This window comes from Ctenopharyngodon idella, chromosome 24 (assembly GCF_019924925.1).
Source record: "Ctenopharyngodon idella isolate HZGC_01 chromosome 24, HZGC01, whole genome shotgun sequence".
NCBI classification, from domain to species: Eukaryota; Metazoa; Chordata; class Actinopteri; order Cypriniformes; family Xenocyprididae; genus Ctenopharyngodon; species Ctenopharyngodon idella.
This window is the reverse complement of record NC_067243.1, coordinates 4876571-4886506: the sequence shown is the minus strand read 5'-3', so window position 1 is coordinate 4886506 and position 9936 is coordinate 4876571.

Below are 9936 nucleotides of genomic sequence, written 5' to 3'. Positions count from 1 at the left end.
CGAGCACCATGACAGGAAACGTCTCATACTCTGGGATTAGACTGAAGTAAGAAAAAAACCCAAAGACATTTTCACCTCCCGTTGAGAACATTAAAGATGTGGAAATTCAGCAAGAGAGACAGCGAGAGCGATAAAGACAAGTAGGGACTTGGGGATTTGTCACTGGCTATCTTGAGTGTTTTGGTTTGAACTCTGCTGAAGGGTTTTTTTTTATATTCTGATTGTGAGAAAGCATTTCTGTTTGATGTGCTAATATCAACAGCTTCAAAGGGAAAGTCTCGCTCACTCTGTGTCTCTCTTATCTCGCTGCTCTTCTCAAAGGGACGCCAGACTTTGGTTATACCTCTGTCACGTCGATATGTCGAGAACGGTACAGTCGTGATGAGAATGAAGACTCCATTTGTCACTGGAGTTGTTCTTCAACAGGGAGCAGGTCAGGTGAAATACATCACTGAGCAACAGGAATATGACTCATACTAGAATACTGCCCAGCTAACAGCTACAAATACTGTATGTTATAAGAACGTTTTGAGAATGTTCCATTTAGTTATGAAAACCTTATTTCGGAATGTTATCTGAACATTCAAAATGTTTTTTATGTGAACACTAAAGGAACATGAACATTTGATCATTCTTCAAACATTACTGGAACATTACTTTTGAATGTTCTCCGAACATTCCGAAATAAGTAGTAACTTTTAAAAAATGTTAGACGAACATCCAACTAAAACATTTCATGACAGATGTATAAATGTTTTTGTGCTAACGTTTTGATAATGTTATTAAAGACCAGATAACCTTGAACGAACATTCTATTAACGTTACTGGAGCAACATTTGTTCATGGCTTTGAGAGAACCTTGCCAGAACGTTAGCCAAACTGTTTTCTATTCTAATAAATTGTGCGCACGATTTAGCAAATCGACGGAACAAAATAGTAAATTGTGTGCACGACTTAGCTAATCGAGGGAACGAAATAGTAAATCGTGCTCAAGATTTAGCAAATCGATGGAACGAAATAGTAAATCGTGTGCACGACTTAGCAAATCGAGGGAATTAAATAGTAAATTGTGCACCCGACTTAGCTAATCGAGGAAATGAAATAGTAAATTGTGCGCATGACTTAGCTAATCGAGGGAACGAAATAGTAAATCATGGGCACGACTTAGATAATCGAGGGAACGAAATAGTAAATCGTGTGCACGATTTAGCAAATCGAGGGAATTAAATAGTAAATTGTGCGCCTGACTTAGCTAATCGAGGGAACGAAATAGTAAATCATGGCCACGACTTAGATAATCGAGGGAACGAAATAGTAAATCGTGCGCACGACTTAGATAATCGAGGGAACGAAATAGTAAATCGTGCGCACGACTTAGCTAATCGAGGGAACGAAATAGTAAATCGTGCGCACGACTTAGCTAATCGAGGGAACGAAATAGTAAATCGTGCGCACGACTTAGATAATCGAGGGAACGAAATAGTAAATCATGGGCACGACTTAGCTAATCGAGGGAACGAAATAGTAAATTGTGCGCACGACTTAGCTAATCGAGGGAACGAAATAGTAAATCGTGCGCACGACTTAGATAATCGAGGGAACGAAATAGTAAATCGTGCGCACGACTTAGCTAATCGAGGGAACGAAATAGTAAATTGTGCGCACGACTTAGATAATCGAGGGAACGAAATAGTAAATTGTGCGCACAACTTAGATAATCGAGGGAACGAAATAGTAAATCGTGCGCACGACTTAGATAATCGAGGGAAGGAAATAGTAAATCATGGGCACGACTTAGCTAATCGAGGGAACGAAATAGTAAATCGTGCGCACGACTTAGATAATCGAGGGAACGAAATAGTAAATCGTGCGCACGACTTAGCTAATCGAGGGAACGAAATAGTAAATTGTGCGCATGACTTAGATAATCGAGGGAACGAAATAGTAAATTGTGCACACGACTTAGATAATCGAGGGAACGAAATAGTAAATCATGGGCACGACTTAGATAATCGAGGGAACGAAATAGTAAATCGTGCGCATGACTTAGCTAATCGAGGGAACGAAATAGTAAATCGTGCGCACGACTTAGCTAATCGAGGGAACGAAATAGTAAATTGTGCGCATGACTTAGATAATCGAGGGAACGAAATAGTAAATCGTGCGCACGACTTAGCTAATCGAGGGAACGAAATAGTAAATTGTGCGCATGACTTAGATAATCGAGGGAACTAAATAGTAAATTGTGCACACGACTTAGATAATCGAGGGAAGGAAATAGTAAATCATGGGCACGACTTAGCTAATCGAGGGAACGAAATAGTAAATCGTGCGCACGACTTAGATAATCGAGGGAACGAAATAGTAAATCGTGCGCACGACTTAGCTAATCGAGGGAACGAAATAGTAAATTGTGCGCATGACTTAGATAATCGAGGGAACGAAATAGTAAATTGTGCACACGACTTAGATAATCGAGGGAAGGAAATAGTAAATCATGGGCACGACTTAGATAATTGAGGGAACGAAATAGTAAATCGTGCGCACGACTTAGCTAATCGAGGGAACGAAATAGTAAATCATGGGCACGACTTAGATAATCGAGGGAAGGAAATAGTAAATCATGGGCACGACTTAGCTAATCGAGGGAACGAAATAGTAAATCGTGCGCACGACTTAGATAATCGAGGGAAGGAAATAGTAAATCATGGGCACGACTTAGCTAATCGAGGGAACGAAATAGTAAATCGTGCGCATGACTTAGATAATCGAGGGAACGAAATAGTAAATTGTGCACACGACTTAGATAATCGAGGGAACGAAATAGTAAATCGTGCGCATGACTTAGCTAATCGAGGGAACGAAATAGTAAATCGTGCGCACGACTTAGCTAATCGAGGGAACGAAATAGTAAATTGTGCGCATGACTTAGATAATCGAGGGAACGAAATAGTAAATCGTGCGCACGACTTAGCTAATCGAGGGAACGAAATAGTAAATTGTGCGCATGACTTAGATAATCGAGGGAACTAAATAGTAAATTGTGCACACGACTTAGATAATCGAGGGAAGGAAATAGTAAATCATGGGCACGACTTAGCTAATCGAGGGAACGAAATAGTAAATCGTGCGCACGACTTAGATAATCGAGGGAACGAAATAGTAAATCGTGCGCACGACTTAGCTAATCGAGGGAACGAAATAGTAAATTGTGCGCATGACTTAGATAATCGAGGGAACGAAATAGTAAATTGTGCACACGACTTAGATAATCGAGGGAAGGAAATAGTAAATCATGGGCACGACTTAGATAATCGAGGGAACGAAATAGTAAATCGTGCGCACGACTTAGCTAATCGAGGGAACGAAATAGTAAATCATGGGCACGACTTAGCTAATCGAGGGAATGAAATAGTAAATTGTGTGCATGATTTAGTTTTTTTTTTGCATGTCATGTCATGTGCAGAGCTCTGTGTGTGTGTGTGTTTGGTATTCAAGGTTAGTATGTGAACTTTTGACTGTCTGGGGCCTCTGGGCTCTTGGTTTTCTGTGATATCTGACAAGCTCCTTTTACTCTGAGGGGAGCACACAGCTGGGGAGGATGAGGAGCTCTTAGTGTGTGTGTGTGTGTGTGTGTGATGCTCATCGCTCTACACGCATTTAAAGACTCAAACTGTGTCCAAAACCAGACAGCTGCATGGCTGCCCAGTTAGTCAATGACTCGTTCCTCCTAAAGAAACTTCCAACACACCATAATGTCACATCTAATGATGTAAAACAAATTCAACAGAGCTTCAGACAAAACCAAGCAAATATTTAATCACTACACTGAGAGAAAAAAAGTGTAGAAACAGTTTTCACTCAGATATTACTAGTTAATTTCACAAACAATTACAAAGAAACGGTAACACATTGAATTAAATGTGACATTTTTGGTATTTTCTTGTAAAATGTTCAAAACATCATTTTTACAGTGTATAATGCTTATTTCTCAGCAGAATATATTTATTATTTATAGAATATTTATTAAAATACACTCTTAGAAGAAAAGGTTCTATATAGAACCTTAAAAGGTTCCATCATAACCTGGGCATTATAATTATAACTCATTTTGAGATCACTTCTAAGGTATCATATGTATCTTTTGCAGAGATGCATCACTAACTAATCCATCATAAATTTAAATACTGAAATAATCTACTTCATGATTGATTATATTACCCATTATTTTGTGTCTGCTGTGTATTTTCATGCTGATTAGCATCACATTGTTAGTTCAGTAACATGCTGCCACAAAACAATCATTAACATTCCCAAACCATGTTTTCTTTCTCTTTTAACCAATGCCAGTGTCTTTTAATGTCATAGATTGATGCGTGATTCCACACCTGCTGACAGTGTGTGTTTATGCAGCACATGCATCTGCGCAGACGCTGTGCTGTTCAGTCCTTCAGCAGTTTTCCCTTACGTTGCTTTCTGTCAGGGTGACGACTCCGTCTGTCAGCACTTCCGGCCCTGTGATCGCTCAAGTGATGAGAACTCATGAAACAGTGCTGTCCGCAACACCAGCATCTCTCTTTGAACATGAAGAAACCCTGAGCTGCTCCTGGATCAGTTTTTGCACACTTAATTGGATATATAATGACAAGCCATTCTCTGCAGTTGAATTGCATCACATTTTCTTAAAAATAAAGTTTGAAATGACACTGATTTGTGGATTCAACAGAAGAATTCACCATCGTTGCAGCTCATTTTTGGTCTCTCTTGAAAAATGATTGCTTAAAATCAAATCTCTCTGTATGGAGCTTTTGGATAGTGTTTTAACCTCCGCAGCCCTACTGTTGCTCTGTATTAAGGTCAGGTGAATAAATCTCTCGTCTTAGAGTTAAAAAGGCCACATGGCCCCAATTTCACAGTCCTCCATATGTAGGGTTAAAGAAGAAGCCCTCAACCTCATCATTTAAATGTGTTTCCCCGCAGGCCTCCGTAGACATTTATTACGGGGATTAACCAAACTATGATGAATGCTCAGAGACTTGACCGGGTTACGCTCACTGTTACTTAACATGCACATGTGAGAGCCAGCATGTTGTAATATCAGCCTGGACTGAAGGTCACTTCATTTATTCTGAAGCGTATGAGGCTTTTATTGTTCTGAATTGTGCACATATACTGTATAAAATGCAAGAACAACCACAAACAATTAAATTAAAGTTTCACTGGATTTTTGCATTGATTTTTTCAGTGTTCAAGTTGGATTCTCATCATTGCCACAAGGTGAAGTATTAGCAGAGACTACTGTGAAGGAAAAGCAAATAAGTTAAAGGTACACTATGTAACTGAAAACAAAACTGCATGCATTCTGCAGAAGAACATTGTTTTGGTTGTGCTTCGGCTCTGTATGACTGCGGACGAATATGATTCTTTCTCATAAAACATTCACTACTAGGCTTAAGAGATATAGGCCCGGTTTCACAGACAGGGCTTAGCCTAAACCGGGATTAGGCCTTAGTTTAATTAGGGAATTTAAGTAACTTTTAGAAACGCGTGTTAGAAAAAAAATATTACTGATGTGCATCTTGAGACAAAACAATTGCACGGACATATTTTGAGATATCTCAGAGCAAGTTTCTTTCAGTTGAAACAGTTCAAACATGCATTTTAGTCTAGGACTAGCTTAAGCCTTGTTTGTGAAACCGGGGGATAACCAGTTTAGATCTCAAGCTGACTAGCTAAAGACATTACTGTAGCTTTACTCATTAATAGACAAGGTAACATTACTTCCTTGAAAATAAATTCCAGCACGGCGCTACAACAGCCATAATGTTGTTGACCTTTACAATGAACTCTGTTAGATACATATGGCAATTTATCTGTTCAATAAAACACCTTACCTGTTGAGAATTAAAAACGTCATTATCTCCGCAACGCTTTTACATTTAAAATCCCTCAGTTCTCGCCATCTCTGAAAATCTGAGCTAATGTTGATTCTTGTTTTATTACAAGCTCTGTCGCGTTCTCTTTTTGCCAGCAGACTTTTCTCTGATCGGCGTTTGTTTTAAACGAGTGATTCCCCGGAGGTTGGAGATTTTTACTCTTTCTCACTCATTGTGACAGCTATGGAAGGCTGAAAGGTTCAAAAACACATGAAATTTAACACGTCAACAACATTTAAAATAAGTATTTCACACGTTAAATACGCGTTGTTTGCGCGTATTTAACACACTGATTTTTCTCGCACAAACAACACGTATGTTGTTGATGTGTACAAATTCACGTGTTTTTGAACTTTTTGGCCTTCCATAGACAACTAACCTACGCCACTCCCACACCAGACACGGGTGAAAGCAGCCGGAGCAAATTTTCTCTATTTACGGATGTGATGAGACACACGGTCGAGTGGCGTATGTACACAGTTTCCCACGAAAACCATCTCGACAGGTCTAAAATATAAAAACTTACACAGTGAATAGGGGTAAGACAAACATTTTATTAATTTCAAACAAAATAAAGTTACATAGTGTACCTTTAACTCATCCATATGTTTATCTTGCTACCTGAGTAATATTACATCTGCTTTAATGACATATGAAGGAAACTCTTGTGAAATTTCTTAGTGAAAATTGTTTCTACACCAAATGTTCTTTTTTTCAGTGTATGATTCTGCATCTATAACATTTGCATGTTTGTTATAGTGTGCATTCTTTTTCCAGTTTAATTAAAATGCATTTCTTCAAGCGTTTTCCTCCCACACAAAGGCCATTTTTGAGCATATGTGCATATGCATCAGCTAATTTGTATATTCACCGTGAGGTGTTGTGCTCGTGCACCTGTCTGCACAGTAACCTGGCTCAGGGGTTGAGTGCTGCTTTCATGCGGCACGTCGCTGTATAATTTGTAGGTAATTTGAGGTCTGTCAAAGCATGCCTTTGATTCTCCTCGTACAGCACGCAAAAAAAAAAAAAAAAAAACCAACGGATGCATCCTTTTGTTGCTGTTCGCCGTCAAATTAGGCCGCAGAGGAGCGAAACAATGCCACATCTGTACGCCTGCGCTGCGCAAAGGAGCGAGATCCAGCGACGGTTTACCATCATAATGCTTCACAGATGGCACTGAACACAGGAAGAAATCAAGCTTGTGTTTTACCCCTTTGTCTCACCTCATTAGCTTCCCCTCCACCCCCACACCAACCTCTCTCTCTGCTTCCTCCTCCACATCTCACCACAATTACTCATTAATTAGCATAGCAAACGGCACGCTGACCACGGGAAAACAGAAATGAGAATGTAAATGTATTTTGCCCGGCCGGCCGTGACAATTACGGATTGATTAAGAACGTCGCGCGAGAGAAGGGCAGAGGAGAACGCGCGCGCGCGCGCTAAAGGCTGCTTTAATAAACACGTGATTGATTTGATTTCGCGGGCCCCCGCGGGGTTTGGTCGTATCAGAGTCGTGAATCAGACTCGTAGATCTGTCGCTGCTAATGAGTGATTTACAACAGCCAGCAGCGAGGAACGCGTGTTACTGACACTCTTCGGCATGTCTGTTTGACAGACCGCAGGGTTTAATGCGTCTCTATCGCCAGACATCGCGCGTACATTTCGAGCACGCATGCGTCGCGTTCCACTGCTGAATGACAACTTTCTGAAAGTCAAGGATACGCGTTAAAGTGCAACCAACCCATAGTATTTCAGTAATGTGAGTGAACCAGAGTATGTAAAAACACTAAAATATGCTGGTTTAAAAACAACCCAAGTTGGGTTGAAAATGGACAAACCTAGTGATTGGGTTGTTTTAACCCAGCGGTTGGGTTAAATGATTGCCCAACCTGCTGGGCAGTTGTATTTAACCCAACTAGTGTTTAAAAATGACTGTATTGCTTGCTTAAAATGAACCCCAAGTATGTTGGAAATTAAAAATCAGATACATAATTACTAGAGGCAACAATAATAATCAAAAGGTGATCTAAGCAATTTAATAAATGTGTAATTGTTTAATTATCATTCATTAAACTTATTGATAAATGTTAATTTCCAACATACTTTGGGTTCATTTTAAGCAAGAAATACAGTAATTTTTAAGCAAAAGTTAAATAAAACTACCCAGCAGGTTGAGCAAACATTTAACCAAACCGCCATTTTCAACCCAATTTGGGTTGTTTTTAACCCAGCGTTTTTAGAGTGTGGGATTCAAAAGGCATTTATCTTTTATAAACATTCAATTTATACACTGAAAAAGTGTTACGTTATATTTATATTTTATTACTCACTATAATTACTATAGTGAGTAATAAAATATAAATATAATGCACTGTTAGGCCTAAATGTACAATGTTAAATGTAATCCTGGGTTGTTTCAACCCAAATTTGGGTCAAATATGGACAAACCCAGCCGCTGGGTTAAATTTTTAAATTATATTTTAACCCAATGGTTGGGTTTGTCCATATTTGACCCAAATTTGTGTTGAAACAACCCAGCATTTTTTTGTACTTATATTAATAAAAAATATTTATTTTAATCTAATATATTTTATACATTATATTTTAATCACATTTTCATTCATGTATTAATTTATAATAATTTATGTACTTAAAGGTTCTTTGAGGAACTAAGTAGGATGTCATTTTGATGAAAGATTCTTTGGAATAATATAGACTTATTCTTTTTAAAAAAGCAGACAGGGTCCATGTTGACTTTAATGCTGCGTTCACATCATGTAAACATCATGCACATATGGTTGCTTTATTACAAATGCCCAGTACTGACATCATGTTGATCATTCACATTTCACATGATGTTGTATTTTCCTCCTGTTTAGGAGGGACAGAGATCCATGAGTCTGAAATGAAGGTTTGGATGTACAGTAGTGGCCAGAGGAAGATGAAGTACAGGGACGATTGCCACCCTCACAGTGTGAAAATTACCCCATTAATTCACTTCCTCCGGCTTCTCTGTCCCTGAGCACAACAGCGCTCCATTCCCCTCCCGCTCACTCTCTCTCTCTCTCTCTTGTCAGAGCAACATTATCATATCCTGGTTGCCGAGGCAACTGGCTTGGAATGCCTCAATTTTCCCGTCACCTCGGAGCCCTGAGTAAACAGAGGAGATTATCATTCCGTGTTCTGTGACAAACACAGTGTCACGTCTGCTTGTCATAACGGTTGTACTCTTGCTTTCTAGGTTCCTGCTGTATGACAAACATCAGATGTGACATCGATCTTCACAGTTCTGCAGCGTGAGGTTATCGATGAAAGGGGTTTAAAATCACAGCGCCTGTTAAGTGTAATGAAACGCTGCTTCTGTTCCATTTGCTTCGGTTTAAAGCTCTATTCCTCAAACCTGGTCAGTGATTTCTGCTGTGAAAATACTGTGACGGAAAATCTGAGGAAATATTAAATTATAATATAAAACATACAAAAAATAAAAAATCTGCATACATTATACATGTTCTAATGATCTTTCTGTTTCATGGATGATGGATGGATGGATGGAAGATAGATAGATAGATAGACAGATGGATGGATGGATGGATAGATAGATAGATAGATAGATAGATAAATAGATAGATAGATAGATAGATGGATGGATGGATAGATGATGGATGGATGGATGGATGGATGGATGGATGGATAGATAGATAGATGGATGGATGAATAGATGATGATGGATGATAGATGATAGATAGATAGATAGATAGATAGATAGATAGATAGATAGATAGATAGATTGATGGATGGTGGATAGATAGATGGATGGATGGATGGATGGATAGATGATGGATGGATAGATGGATGGATGGATGGATGGATGGATGGATAGATGATGGATGGATGGATGGATAGATAGATGATAGATAGATAGATGGATGAATAGATGATAGATAGATAGATAGATAGATAGATAGATAGATAGACGGATGGATGGATGGATAGATGA